This window comes from Oncorhynchus nerka, linkage group LG26, assembly GCF_034236695.1.
Source record: "Oncorhynchus nerka isolate Pitt River linkage group LG26, Oner_Uvic_2.0, whole genome shotgun sequence".
NCBI classification, from domain to species: Eukaryota; Metazoa; Chordata; class Actinopteri; order Salmoniformes; family Salmonidae; genus Oncorhynchus; species Oncorhynchus nerka.
This window is the reverse complement of record NC_088421.1, coordinates 14,656,340-14,673,194: the sequence shown is the minus strand read 5'-3', so window position 1 is coordinate 14,673,194 and position 16,855 is coordinate 14,656,340. Positions and strand designations below refer to the sequence as shown.

Here is a 16,855-nt window from a genome sequence, read left to right as displayed (position 1 = left end):
GACATATGGCATATTATTTCTTTATTAAAACATTTTGAGAAGAGATGTAACGTTCCATTTCGAATGGATTATGAATAGGCTGTGGGTGGATTATCCTGGAGCAACTGAACGGGTATAGTCATCTGGCTCTCAGGACGCATCTTTGCAGACATGAACCAACCTAATTATTGGCCAGACGATGCCGAGCAGACCCCTCAGATCTCAATTTGAACCTGATGTCGGCTCAAGCCGGACTATGCGCCCTTTTCTGTTATTTTTCATCGTGCAATTAATATCCGGTGCCGGTGTGCCTGACATTGTAGCCATGATGTTTATCTGCCAAAGTAAACGCCAATCGTATGGATGTAGTTATTGATGTGTAACACACTATACAGTACCACTTCAATAAAAACACACCCACCCTTTTTAGGCATTATTCAATTAGTGATATAGCTGTGGTGTATCCATTCTCTGTAAAACAGTAACCACATTTGCGTCCCTCAATCGACTATTTAGTCTTCTGTAAAACACGGTTAGATTCCAGGGGAGACTAGAGTATGACGTCATGTTACGCGGACCATAAAAATAATGGAAAGCAAGAGCAATGCTGACGTACTTTAGGTCACTCTTGCATTAGACTATATTTCTATAAGTCACACTGAGCCATTAATACGACGACTCTCTTATTATAACTCTTACATTTTACAATTTTGAATGAATATGCGGAGATGTCTGAGTGGAATGGGGTTTCCAGCCTAAGGTACTATTCTGGTCTAAGGCGCTCCTGGCCCTTTAAGAGCGGAGGGAGGGGGTTCTGAACCGCTTGGCTGCGGTGTTTTTGTCTCCATGTCAGTGAGCGCTCCTGGCCCAAGACGTCTGAACGGATTTATAAGGATAGGTAAGTACAACAGCCTTTTGATAAGATAATACATTCTTAATTCCCAGCCGCCTGTATGTTAACATTTGCTCAATTAATAAGTCCAAAATGGTGTCTTGCGTAAGATTTCTTTTGTCCTATCCTTTCCCCGGTTTGTGTCTTACTTCTAGAAGTAACGGGTCTCTTATTGCCCAATCTTTATCTATTTAACTGCCTTATGTTTGTATGAATTGGTGTGCACTTTACCCTGAATATTACTATAAGTATTTAATGGCCTAATGGGTGGTTTTGTTCTCGTGCATAGTAGGCTATTTGGCTGAGCATCATTGGCGATAATGCGCTCCTCGAGGAAACGCACACATTGCATTGGGTCCTGGCGCGTGTGTTATCGCTGAGACGTTCTGTGTTAATAGGTCATTCATGTTGACTGAATTTTATTGACAGCTGAGAGAGCGGTCTCACATTTTCACTGAGGTTATTGTTAAAATTGGAGAGGAGATCTTTAGTTAATATTTGCGTTCTGGAACATTTTGGAAACTTGCCACCCTCACTCTTTTGGCTAAACTTTAAAAAATTAGGAACTTCAACTAAAACGTTTTTAGAGCAGGTTCTTTCTTCAATCAAAGTTAGTTTTGAAGTTGAATTCCTGAATACTTAGAGATAAAAGAACCCCGTGATTGCCGTTACTCCAGGGAGAGGGTGGGTCCTTCCATTCTCCCACTTTTCATTCGCCTACTTCCAGATGTTCATCACTTTCTCATTGCTGCTCTGCCCTTAACTTTGGTCTGTTTTAACCGCCCGTCCGTGGCTGGTGGTCAGTTCAGTGAACGGATGTCTGCCTCAAAAGCTATAGGGCCTAAGGGAGTGATGCCTCAACAAAAATGTGAATTCATTCTATTGGGTTTTCCTCCTCTAGAAGAAGCAGTGTCTGGAAGAACATTTAACGCCTGTAGGCCTAATAGCCTACTAATGATTTTCACGGTTTGTCTATTGGTCATTATTCAACTGTTGAACTTTGGGGAAGATGGATACAATCCAAGTGTCTTTTTGTGGAAATAGGCTAGTCTAGATAGGTCCATATAATTGTATGGGGTCCTTTTGATCAATCATTGATCATTTGATAGCAGTCTGCTTTCACACAGACTATGACGACTTTATAGGTGACCGACACAGGTCTCCATAGGTGTCCTAGAATGTAAGGTGCCCGGTTGGAGTTATCCCATGCTCGTGCCAGCAGCAGCGGGGATGGAATGCGTAGCCTGTCTCACCGACCACATTCCCGATTACAACGTTTGGAACGAGGGGCGCTGTAGTGGAATTCCAAATGGAGGAATGCAAGGTTATAAAGCCCATTTGTAGCGGTGGACCACACGCTGGGCATTTTAAATGATTTAGCTAGACTAATGGAATTACGCCATTAACCTGCATGAAGCTTCATGTCTGTGATTGTCTGGATGTATTATCATTTGCGAGCAGGTTATAGAGGGCCAGACTGTTCCCTTACTGACACCCCTCTGTTCAGCTGAAAGCATGGTTACACACATGAGCAATTCATTTAGAGTTGCCTATCATCTTGAATCAGGTAGTGGAATATAATTACAGACGCTCTGTGAGTTAATGCGTGTAGCCCGTCAAGTTATAGTTCACTCTGCCATTTTACAGTTCATGTCCTCTTGTGGAGTCTGGAAACTAGTCCTATCACATCAGTCAATGAACAATTGTTACTGATTCAGAGAGCAGAAATCCTTCTACTTCTGCACAGGAAGGCATGTTATACTTTGGCTGTTGAGGGTTAATACCCCTGCTTATTTATCCAGACCTACGGCCAGAGACAAATCCTTTAATGTTTTCAGTCAACATATTCCTTTATCATGCATGTGGAGTCCAAGGAAGCATGAAATCATTATCTGCTGGACTAATCTCTGGAGTAATCCTTCTTAATACATGAATCGTTCCGAAAGGGAAGATGGATTGTTCTATTCACTGACTCGCAACAACCTACTAATATGTTGTTGTGTGTTTGTGTATACCTGCCATGTCTATAGGGGTGGTTCAAGTCCTGCTTGTTGTGTGTTTGTGTATACCTGCCATGACTATAGGGGTGGTTCAAGTCCTGCTTGTTGTGTTTTTGTGTATACCTGCCATGTCTATAGGGGTGGTTCAAGTCCTGCTTGTTGTGTGTTTGTGTATACCTGCCATGTCTATAGGGGTGGTTCAAGTCCTGCTTGTTGTGTGTTTGTGTATACCTGCCATGTCTATAGGGGTGGTTCAAGTCCTGCTTGTTGTGTGTTTGTGTATACCTGCCATGTCTATAGGGGTGGTTCAAGTCCTGCTTGTTGTTATCTCATTTACTTCAAATCAAATTTATTTATATAGCCCTTCGTACATCAGCTGATATCTCAAAGTGCTGTACAGAAACCCAGCCTAAAACCCCAAACAGCAAACAATGCAGGTGTAAAAGCACGGTGGCTAGGAAAAACTCCCTAGAAAGGCCAAAACCTAGGAAGAAACCTAGAGAGGAACCAGGCTATGTGGGGTGGCCAGTCCTCTTCTGGCTGTGCCGGGTAGAGATTATAACAGAACATGACCAAGATGTTCAAATGTTCATAAATGACCAGCATGGTCGAATAATAATAAGGCAGAACAGTTGAAACTGGAGTAGCAGCACAGTCAGGTGGACTGGGGACAGCAAGGAGTCATCATGTCAGGTAGTCCTGGGGCACGGTCCTAGGGCTCAGGTCCTCCGAGAGAGAGAAAGAAAGAGAGAATTAGAGAGAGCATATGTGGGGTGGCCAGTCCTCTTCTGGCTGTGCCGGGTGGAGATTATAAATAATAAGGCAGAACAGTTGAAACTGGAGTAGCAGCACAGTCAGGTGGACTGGGGACAGCAAGGAGTCATCATGTCAGGTAGTCCTGGGACATGGTCCTAGGGCCCAGGCCAGTTGAAACTGGAGCAGCAGCATGGCCAGGTGGACTGGGGACAGCTCGTTGAGTTAGTCAGGAAACAATCAATGAGGATCCCGGTGAACAGATCACTTAGACACATCATCAGGGCTCCAGTGCTTGACTACTTCCTTCCGTTGCCCCACTGTGCGTCATGTGACCACCACTGACTGGCTCCACTGACCTGAGGTTTTAACCCCAGAACTGCTGTGAGTCTGACCAGCTTTCCCCTGCCTGACCGGACTAACAGCTCTGCTCTGGTCTTCGTCTCTGTCTCCCCTGAACCTTCCCCAAATCCTTCCAGAACACTGCCTCTCTGGCCTCCATCAACCCTTATCCCTCTACCTCCCCCTCTGCACAGGAATTCTCCCTCTCTCTCTTTCTCTCTCTCTGTTTCTCACTCGCTGTCTCTCCCATTCCTTCCAACTCTCTCTCTCTCTCGCTCTCTCGCTCTCTCACTCTCACTCTCACATATGGTTTTTCTTCTTTTGTTTCTGTTGTAATTCCTGCCTCTAGGCCCCACCCTTAGCCAGGCAGTTTCCTTTTGGAGGGGTCAACACAATGACCAATGGCAGCTGTGATGCTGATGTTTATTCTTCTCCTGTTCCAGACGTAATGTGAGCAGGCAGGCAGGACTGAGGCCAGGTCAAGCAGTAAGGCCACTCCCTGGCTGTATGGGCCAGACCATTTCTGCAGAATGCCGTCTTTCTCTGCATACCCTACTCCTCCTTAATGTTAAAAACAGTCGTCCTATTTGCTTGCAGTAACAGGGCATAGGCTACATAGCTTGCCTGGGTTAAGGCTACACTGGCATCTTCAACCTCTCCCTGACCCAGTCTGTAATACCCACATGTTTCAAGCAGCCCAACATAGTCCCTGTGCCCAAGAATGCCAAGGTAACCTGTCTAAATGACTATTGCACAGTAACACTCACATCTGTGGCCAAGAAATGCTTTGAAAGGCTGATCATGTCTCACATCAACACCATCATCCCAGACACCCTGGACCCACTCCAATTCACATACCACCCCAACAGATCCACACATGACACTATCTCTATTGTACTCCACACTGCCCTCTCCCACCTGGATAAGAGAATGCTGTTCATTGACTACAGCTCTGCATTCAAAACACCATAGTGCCCTCCAAGCTCATCACTGAGCTCAGGACCCCGTGACTTAAAACCTCCCTCTGCAACTGAATACTGGAAGGGCTGCCCCCAGATGGTAAGGACAGGCAACAACACATATGCTACGCTGACCCTCAACACAGGGGCCCTTCAGGGGTGTGTGCTTAGTCCCCCCCCTGCACTCCCTGTTCACCCACAACTGTGTGGCCGCGCACGACTCCAACACCATCTATACGTTTACTGACTACACAACGGTGGCAGGCCTGATTATTGACGACGACGACGAGACTGCCTATAGGAAGGAGTTCAGAGACCTGGCAGTGTGGTGCCAGGACAGCCTCTCCCTCAAAGTCAGCAAGACAAAGGAGCTGATCGTAGACTACAGGAAACAGAGGGCCGAGCATGCCCCCATTCACATCGATGGGGCTGTAGTGGAGCGGGTCAAGAACTCAAGTTCCTCAGTATCCACATCACTAAGGATCTATCATGGTTCAAAAACATCAACACAGTCATGAAGCGAGTACGACAACACCTCTTCCCCCTCAGGAGGCTGAAAAGATCTTCAAAAAGTTCTACAGCTGCACCATTGAGAGCATCTTGACTGGCTGCATCACAGCTTGGTATGGCAACTGCTTGGCATCCGATCGCAAAGCTGGGCCATAGTGCAGACGGCCCAGTGCATCACTGGGGCCGAGCTCCCTGTCATCCAGGACCACTATACCAGGCGGTGTCAGAGGAAGGCCTTAAAAATTGTCCAAGACTCCAGCCACACAAGTCATAGACTGTTTTCTCTGCTACCGCACGGCACCGATACACCAAGTCTGGAAACAATAGGACCCTGAACAGATTCTAACCCCAGGCCATAAGACTTCTAAATACTTACTTTAATAGTTAATCAAATATCTACCTAGACTGTCTGCATTGCCCCTTTTTGCATTAACTTTTTGTTACTCTGCTGCTACTCTTTATTATCTATCCTGTTGCCTAGTCACTTTATTCCTAGTTATATGTACTAGCTCAATGACCTCGTACCCCTGCACAATGACTCGGTACTGGCACCCCGTGTGTATATATTATGGCTATCAAATAAAATTTGATTTGAAAAATTTGACTTCACTGTTCCTAGTTCAGATCCACTATTAGTTATTCAGAAGCACATCGCCCTCACAGTCATTTGTTATACCCCGGTCATACAAGAGCATCTGTCCTCCTCATGCACATGTGAAAGTCTTATTGTTCATGCGAATGATGCATGACATTTGTTCTAGAAAGAGTGGTTTACTTGTGAAGTACCCACATGATGATACATGGCTACCATCTTTGCCACTTCTGAGTAGAGACCAGCAATTCATTGGTTATTAATTCATGACCATTTGGCTAAATTAAGCCTTCTGTTCGGATGAGAGTTAGGGTCACACACAGCAGTCCTCAGCAGATGCAGAAAGAGCCAGGAAGGTTTCTCCTCCAGTGAATAATGTAACACCAGCATGATGTAAGTATTTGTTGGTTTCCAAAAAGAGTTTTCATAATAGTTCCAATTTGACCATGTATAGTTCCAGTTTTTTTTCTCCCATATAATTATACTCATTGGACATGCTGACAAAATTACATTCAGCTTCATTTAGGAACTAGAAGTGCTGCCTCTTTGTGTGCTGGGTTTCTATTGTGAGTCTCTTTTTATCCTTAAACCAGTAGTGGAATGTTGAAAATATGATCGTAATCTTACAGGCGGATCAAGTTCAGACGATGAAGAAAGGTCTTTTGAAACGTAATTCACCCTTGGTCAAGAGCTCCTCTTAACCCTCTTGAATCCCTGTGATGTCTGCCCTGTTTTGGCAAGAGCAGAGGACACAACATTATGGTGTGGCCGCTGGGAGTTTCAATGACTCATACTGGTGGATTCGAAATCTTAGAACAGTCATGGTGTTCTCATTCTAGAAGTTTCCATTTAAAAGTTATTCTCTTCTCCCACCCTCTTTTCTTTCTCTCCCCCACTCCAGTCTCGCCCCTCTTGTTGTTCACCCACACCCCCACCCCTCTTTCTTTTCTCCGTCTTTCACTCACATACTGTACCTCCACTCTCCTGCTCTCTCTTTACTTTACTCCCTCATTCTTTCTCCCTCTGTCTCATTTTCCCTCTCCCTCTCCTTGTTACTTTTTCTCCTGGGCTTGGAGGAAGTGACTGGGTTGTTTCTGGGTCCTGAGGGAATACAGAGATGGAGCTCCTTTTCCTGTAACCCTTTCTTCATCAGACCTCCGGCAATCCCACAATAAGCTATTTTAATGGCACATCAATGATATATAGCCTTTTATAATGAACAGTGAGAAAGGGTGACCCATGATGTACAGTCTTCCAGTCTGGGGTCTAGGTCCATCTACTCCTGAGTTTGACCGGCATGTTGTAGTGAGATGGAAATGAGGTTTTTCATGTGAGGAGCTGTCACTCTGAGGCAGTGGAATGTGTTTCTGAGGTTGGTTTTCTACTGCAGACCTGGGTGTTTTTAATCTTACAGTAACCAGTCCTTGGCAACCTGCCTAAACATTGAGTAATCCCTGTTTTGTAAGAGAGGCCTGTTTGTAGCCCTCTGGAGAGGCTGGGATGGAGCTGTTAGAGTTGTCATGGACTTTTTGAGATTTGATGGCTGGTTAAAGATTCACCTGGTACCTCAATGATGTGCTTCATTTGGAACTTGGCTGCATTTATCCCACGTTTATTTTGTGGGTCTTTCTGGTCTTTTCTGTTTCCTGATCTCTATCTCAGTAGGATTATGAAATGGATGTTAGGATTTGTTAATATAAATGTTGATATCTTTCCATTATTTTCCTCCATGCTGTGCTCAGGTGCTGACCGTGAGAAAGAAGGGAGGGAAGAGAAAGAGAAGAGAAGCCAGAGTGAGGAGATTGGGGAGGAGGAGAGACCAACCCTGCAGCACACCGAGCAGCTGGTATGGAGCAGAAAAGAAATCCCTCTTTTCCTAATTCTTAAACCATTCCCATTCCCAAACTTGTGTAGAATAGCAATCACACAAAAGGCAGCTATTTAATCCCTTGCCGTGAGGTAAGGCCGTGAATAAAGACAATGTGTTATTGGCACCCTTGATAAAGATGAGCAAAACAGACTCAAATAAATCATACAAACACTGAGACATATTGTATGCTCAGGGAAATTGTATTATTATTATACTAATACAATTGCTCAGAGAAAGAGATTTTGTTTAACAAGTAAAGCAGTTTTTCTCAAGTTGTTTGGAACCCCTGTTTTCAATAGCTTTCAATACCTCGCCGTGCGAGGATAACGACACTGAGCCGTTAACAAATATATATATATATTTGGAGAACACATTGGGAGGGATCTTAGACCATTCCTCCACACATAATCCTTCCAGGTCTTTGATATTCTTTGTCTGCGCCCTCTTCAATTCAAACCACAGTCCTGGTACTGGGTCAAATTCATAATGCCATTGACCTTAACAGGAGCCCCAGGACCAGTGGAAGCAAAATAATAGCCTCATAACATCAAAGATCCTCCACCATATTTTACAGTAGTTATGGGGTTCTTTTCTTCAGATGAGTCTTTCATTAGATGCAAAACCCCACCACTAGTGTGTGTTGTCAAAGAGCTCTATTTTCATTTCATCTGAACATAACACTGGTTGCAATCCAAGTGCCAACGCTGTTTAGCAAACTACAGTTGTTTACGTTTTTTGGATGACATGAAAATAGAGCTCTTTGGCAACTGTTGACAAAATATAGCTAACTGAAATCCTACATTAAAATCATCCGTCTTTATAAAAGTGTGTCTTTAGCAGTGATTTACAAAGAGACATGGAATCTGCGAGCCTGATCTACTCTCGACTTTGGCCCACAGCACCCTGCCAGGGGATCTCAGGCTGTGTCCTGGCTCGTAGGGAGATAAAACATCTGAGATATAGGTTTGAGCAAAACCAAGTCTAGTCTTAAAGGTAAAAATCCTTCCTCCTTCCAACAACCACAAATTCCTATAATTTACCATGTTAAATAACACTAATATGTGATAACAATATTTGTTGTGATTTTTCTTTCTTTACTTTTGTCGTTTTAATAAGGTTGGTAGCAACATGAAATGTGAAAATCATTTTGGAAATCTGTTGCATCTAAAGTCGACTACAAAACCCACAATGCATTGATCTCTCTGTGGGTTGGCTGGATAGCTACCTAGCTTGTTAGCTAGTTAGCCACCCAGTATTGAAAACTGACATGTATGTTTGATGTTTTCGCAATCTTAAAGTCCTTTTCCTCTTAACTTCCAGTGTAGTGAGAGTGCTGGTCACAATGCCATGTCATGTCCGCGGTCTTTCTGCCTGTGCGAACGGCAAGAGATCAAATACATATGAAAACATGAAATGACCCCAGGAATCGATAGGACTTCGCTCAGCGATACCCTAAAACAATATAACATTCAAAATGGGTGAGTCTTTCCTTTTAAATGTGACTAATACATATTTTCTGAAAGTGACTGGTAGCTAAAATAGGTCTGGTATGGTTACATTTTCTAAAATCAACATTTTGCCATGGCCATCTCAGTCTCCGGACTTGAACCCCATTGAAAACCTGCTGTTTGAATTGAAGAGGGCAGTCCATAAGTGTAGAGGAAGGATATCAAGGATCTGGAAAATTGTGTTATGGAAGAATGGTCTAAGATCTCTCCCAATGTGTTCTCTGAACTCATAAAACACTTTAGAAAAATACTCAATGTATCCTCGCAAGGTGAGGTATTGAAAGCAATTGAAAACAGGGGTGGCAATCATTTTGACCCCTCTCTTTCTCTGAGCAATTGTATTAGTATAAAAAATATTTTTTCCCCAAAAACATCTGCATACAATATCTCAGTATTTGTATTATTTATTTTCTAGTCTTTTTTGCTCGTCTTTAAAAAGGGTGCAAACAATTCTGGACCTGACTGAAGTACTGAGAGTTTTCTGCCAGAACTAAACCTACTGTATCTTACCTACTAACCATGATGGTCACCCTCCTCTGATCACTAAGATATGTGCATTGTGTAATGTGTGGTAAGAAATGTGGTATGTATGTTTTGATACAGGTGAGGGACATCTGTAGCTTTTATTGAGGGACTCTGTGATAACAATGTAGCGCTACATTAGCACATTCTGAAACGACTTCGGCGTCTCAGTGAAGCAACCAGTCACAATGATTAAAAGTAGCAAAGCAGCCATCACACAGCCACACTGGCATCCAACAGGACATCAGCAGTCTGAGACATCCTATTTTGTGCTTGAAGGATCTGAGTTTTTCTCCCCTTGATTTCTAATCATAACAGTCAGAGTGGAGGACCCTGGAGACGGGCAATGTTAACCTCCGCTGGTCTGGAATGTGGGGAGGTGGGCAATGTTAACCTCCGCTGGTCTGGAATGTGGGGAGGTGGGCAATGTTAACCTCCGCTGGTCTGGAATGTGGGAGGTGGGCAATGTTAACCTCCGCTGGTCTGGAATGTGGGGAGGTGGGCAATGTTAACCTCCGCTGGTCTGGAATGTGGGGAGGTGGGCAATGTTAACCTCCGCTGGTCTGGAATGTGGGGAGGTGGGCAATGTTAACCTCCGCTGGTCTGGAATGTGGGGAGGTGGGCAATGTTAACCTCCGCTGGTCTGGAATGTGGGGAGGTGGGCAATGTTAACTTCCACTGGTCTGGAATGTGGGGAGGTGGGCAATGTTAACTTCCGCTGGTCTGGAATGTGGGGAGGAGGGCAATGTTAACCTCCGCTGGTCTGGAATGTGGGGAGGAGGGCAATGTTAACTTCCGCTGGTCTGGAATGTGGGGAGGAGGGCAATGTTAACTTCCGCTGGTCTGGAATGTGGGGAGGAGGGCAATGTTAACTTCCGCTGGTCTGGAATGTGGGGAGGAGGGCAATGTTAACCTCCGCTGGTCTGGAATGTGGGGAGGAGGGCAATGTTAACTTCCGCTGGTCTGGAATGTGGGGAGGAGGGCAATGTTAACTTCTGCTGGTCTGGAATGTGGGGAGGAGGGCAATGTTAACTTCCGCTGGTCTGGAATGTGGGGAGGAGGGCAATGTTAACTTCCGCTGGTCTGGAATGTGGGGAGGTGGGCATCAGTCTGGGGCAACTCATTCCTCCTGGAGGAGGGAGAGAATGGCTGAAGGAGAGGAGGTTAAAGTCTGGGTCTGGGAGTGTATCACTGAAGAATGGTTGGCTGGCTGTGCTGGTGCTGCTGAGGAGGAGCAGGGGGCTACACTGGACTCTAATCACTGTCATCTCAATGGAACACTGTTTACAGCCAAGAGAGAGAGGGAGTAAGGTTACCCACATACATGGTGGAGCACACAGACACGGCAGACACACGCACGTGCACACACACACGTGCACACACACACGTGCACACCCGAACACTCAATGAGGCACTGGTGTAGAGGCAGATGCAGAAGGTTTGGGGGAGGGGAGGAATTGGAGCACCAGGCAATGTGTTAAAGAGAAGACAGTGGCCGTAACAGAATACGTGTTCACTTGATGTGACTAGGAAAAGACAGGAATATTAAACTAAATTGAGAGTTAGTATGAGAAGGAGAAAGAGAGAGAGAAGGAGCGTGTAGAGGAGAGTTTTGGCCGTCGTCATTGCTGAGGGCTGGGATGTTTGTCACGCTGTGAAGCTGAACGGAACACTCTAATTAGATCTCAACTGTACCCCTGTCAACCAGCCCTCCACCTTCCTGTACGCTCTCAATGACACACACACACACACACATCCTTCCTGTACTCTCTCAATGACACGCACACACACCCTTCCTGTACTCTCTCAATGACACACACACACACACACCACCTTCCTGTACTCTCTCAATGACACACACACACACACACCACCTTCCTGTACTCTCTCAATGACACACACACACCTCCTTCCTGTACTCTCTCAATGACACACACACTCACCACCTTCCTGTACTCTCTCAATGACACACACCACCTTCCTGTACTCTCTCAATGACACACACACGCACACACCACCTTCCTGTACTCTCTCAATGACACACACACACACACACACACACACACACACACCCTTCCTGTACTCTCTCAATGACACACACACACTCACCACCTTCCTGTACTCTCTCAATGACACACACACCACCTTCCTGTACTCTCTCAATGACACACACACACACACACACACGCCACCTTCCTGTACTCTCTCAATGACACACACACGCACACACCACCTTCCTGTACTCTCTCAATGACACGCACACACCACCTTCCTGTACTCTCTCAATGACACACACACACACACACCCTTCCTGTACTCTCTCAATGACACACACACTCACCACCTTCCTGTACTCTCTCAATGACACACACACACACCACCTTCCTGTACTCTCTCAATGACACGCACACACACCCTTCCTGTACTCTCTCAATGACACGCACACACACACACCACCTTCCTGTACTCTCTCAATGACACACACACACACACACCACCTTCCTGTACTCTCTCAATGACACACACACACCTCCTTCCTGTACTCTCTCAATGACACACACACTCACCACCTTCCTGTACTCTCTCAATGACACACACACGCACACACCACCTTCCTGTACTCTCTCAATGACACACACACACACACACACCCTTCCTGTACTCTCTCAATGACACACACACACCACCTTCCTGTTCTCTCTCAATGGCACACACACACCTCCTTCCTGTACTCTCTCAATGACACACACACACCTCCTTCCTGTACTCTCCCAATGACACACACACACACACACACACACCACCTTCCTGTACTCTCTCAATGACACACCAACACAAACACACACACACACACACACACACTCTCCACCTTCCTGTACTCTGTCAATGACACACACTCACCACCTTCCTGTACTCTCTCAATGACACACACACACACACACACACCACCTTCCTGTACTCTCTCAATGACACACACACACACCACCTTCCTGTACTCTCTCAATGACACACACACACACACCTCCTACCTGTACTCTCTCAATGACACACACACACACATCACCTTCCTGTACTCTCTCAATGACACACACACATCACCTTCCTGTACTCCCTCAATGACACACACACACCTCCTTCCTGTACTCTCTCAATGACACACACACACACACACACACACACACACACCACCTTCCTGTACTCTCTCAATGACACACCAACACAAACACACACACACACACACCACCTTCCTGTACTCTCTCAATGACACACACACACACACCACCTTCCTGTACTCTCTCAATGACACACACACGCCACCTCCCTGTACTCTCTCAATGACACACACACGCACACGCCACCTCCCTGTACTCTCTCAATGACACACACGCACACACCACCTCCCTGTACTCTCTCAATGACACACACGCACACACCACCTCCCTGTACTCTCTCAATGACACACACACACACACACCACCTCCCTGTACTCTCTCAATGACACACACACACACACCACCTTCCTGTACTCTCTCAATGACACACACACACCACCTTCCTGTACTCTCTCAATGACACACACACACCACCTTCCTGTACTCTCTCAATGACACACACACACACACACACACCACCTTCCTGTACTCTCTCAATGGCACACACACACCACCTTCCTGTACTCTCTCAATGACACGCACACACACCGTTCCTGTACTCTCTCAATGACACACACACACACACACACACCACCTTCCTGTACTCTCTCAATGACACACACACACCACCTTCCTGTACTCTCTCAATGACACACACACACACACACACACGCCACCTTCCTGTACTCTCTCAATGACACACACACACGCACACACCACCTTCCTGTACTCTCTCAATGACACACACGCACACACCACCTTCCTGTACTCTCTCAATGACACACACACACACACCCTTCCTGTACTCTCTCAATGACACACACACACTCACCACCTTCCTGTACTCTCTCAATGACACGCACACACACCGTTCCTGTACTCTCTCAATGACACACACACACACACACACACCACCTTCCTGTACTCTCTCAATGACACACACACACCACCTTCCTGTACTCTCTCAATGACACACACACACACACACACACACGCCACCTTCCTGTACTCTCTCAATGACACACACACACGCACACACCACATTCCTGTACTCTCTCAATGACACACACGCACACACCACCTTCCTGTACTCTCTCAATGACACACACACACACACCCTTCCTGTACTCTCTCAATGACACACACACACTCACCACCTTCCTGTACTCTCTCAATGACACACACACACACCACCTTCCTGTACTCTCTCAATGACACACACACACACACACGCCACCTTCCTGTACTCTCTCAATGACACACACACGCACACACCACCTTCCTGTACTCTCTCAATGACACACACACACACACACACACACACCCTTCCTGTACTCTCTCAATGACACACACACACCACCTTCCTGTTCTCTCTCAATGACACACACACACACACACACACACCACCTTCCTGTTCTCTCTCAATGGCACACACACACCTCCTTCCTGTACTCTCTCAATGACACACACACACCTCCTTCCTGTACTCTCTCAATGACACACACACACACACACACACACACCACCTTCCTGTACTCTCTCAATGACACACACACATACGCCACCTTCCTGTACTCTCTCAATGACACACACACACTCTCCACCTTCCTGTACTCTGTCAATGACACACACTCACCACCTTCCTGTACTCTCTCAATGACACACACACACACACACACCACCTTCCTGTACTCTCTCAATGACACACACACACACACCACCTTCCTGTACTCTCTCAATGACACACACACACACCACCTTCCTGTACTCTCTCAATGACACACACACACACACACCTCCTACCTGTACTCTCTCAATGACACACACACACATCACCTTCCTGTACTCTCTCAATGACACACACACACCACCTTCCTGTACTCCCTCAATTACACACACACCTCCTTCCTGTACTCTCTCAATGACACACACACACACACACACACACACACACCACCTTCCTGTACTCTCTCAATGACACACCAACACAAACACACACACACACACACACACCACCTTCCTGTACTCTCTCAATGACACACCAACACAAACACACACACACACACACACACACACCACCTTCCTGTACTCTCTCAATGACACACACACACACGCCACCTCCCTGTACTCTCTCAATGACACACACACGCACACGCCACCTCCCTGTACTCTCTCAATGACACACACGCACACACCACCTCCCTGTACTCTCTCAATGACACACACACACACCACCTTCCTGTACTCTCTCAATGGCACACACACACCACCTTCCTGTACTCTCTCAATGACACACACACACCACCTTCCTGTACTCTCTCAATGACACACACACACACACACCACCTTCCTGTACTCTCTCAATGGCACACACACACCACCTTCCTGTACTCTCTCAATGACACGCACACACACCCTTCCTGTACTCTCTCAATGACACGCACACACACCCTTCCTGTACTCTCTCAATGACACACACACACACACACCACCTTCCTGTACTCTCTCAATGACACACACACACCTCCTTCCTGTACTCTCTCAATGACACACACACTCACCACCTTCCTGTACTCTCTCAATGACACACACACACACCACCTTCCTGTACTCTCTCAATGACACACACACACACACACACACACACACACACCCTTCCTGTACTCTCTCAATGACACGCACACACACCCTTCCTGTACTCTCTCAATGACACGCACACACACCCTTCCTGTACTCTCTCAATGACACACACACACACTCACCACCTTCCTGTACTCTCTCAATGACACACACACACACCACCTTCCTGTACTCTCTCAATGACACACACACACACACACACACGCCACCTTCCTGTACTCTCTCAATGACACACACACGCACACACCACCTTCCTGTACTCTCTCAATGACACACACACACACACACACACCCTTCCTGTACTCTCTCAATGACACACACACACCACCTTCCTGTTCTCTCTCAATGGCACACACACACCTCCTTCCTGTACTCTCTCAATGACACACACACACCTCCTTCCTGTACTCTCCCAATGACACACACACACACACACACACACACACCACCTTCCTGTACTCTCTCAATGACACACCAACACAAACACACACACACACACACACACACACACACCACCTTCCTGTACTCTCTCAATGACACACACATACGCCACCTTCCTGTACTCTCTCAATGACACACACACACTCTCCACCTTCCTGTACTCTGTCAATGACACACACTCACCACCTTCCTGTACTCTCTCAATGACACACACACACACACACACACACACACCACCTTCCTGTACTCTCTCAATGACACACACACACACCACCTTCCTGTACTCTCTCAATGACACACACACACACACCTCCTACCTGTACTCTCTCAATGACACACACACACACACACACATCACCTTCCTGTACTCTCTCAATGACACACACACACCACCTTCCTGTACTCCCTCAATGACACACACACACCTCCTTCCTGTACTCTCTCAATGACACACACACACACACACACACACACACACACACACACACACACACCACCTTCCTGTACTCTCTCAATGACACACAAACACACACCACCTTCCTGTACTCTCTCAATGACACACCAACACAAACACACACACACACACACCACCTTCCTGTACTCTCTCAATGACACACACACACACACCACCTTCCTGTACTCTCTCAATGACACACACACACACACACACACCACCTTCCTGTACTCTCTCAATG

The 16,855-nt window shown here is 46.3% G+C and overlaps 1 protein-coding gene across 3 annotated transcripts in view; it reads left to right on the top strand.

Moving 5' to 3' along the window:
• The first annotated feature begins 770 nt into the window (after positions 1-770).
• Positions 771-16,855, top strand: part of LOC115103504 (KN motif and ankyrin repeat domain-containing protein 2-like) — a 34,999-nt gene continuing 18,914 nt past the window's right edge. For 2 of the 3 annotated variants that reach the window (XM_065010129.1, XM_065010127.1), the window contains exons 1-2: positions 771-877; positions 7,770-7,873. The gene's annotated coding sequence lies outside the window, so the exon portion shown is untranslated. Of the gene's footprint in view, positions 878-7,769; positions 7,874-9,222; positions 9,376-16,855 lie in introns of those variants that run through there. The other variant, XM_065010128.1, reaches the window with a different exon arrangement.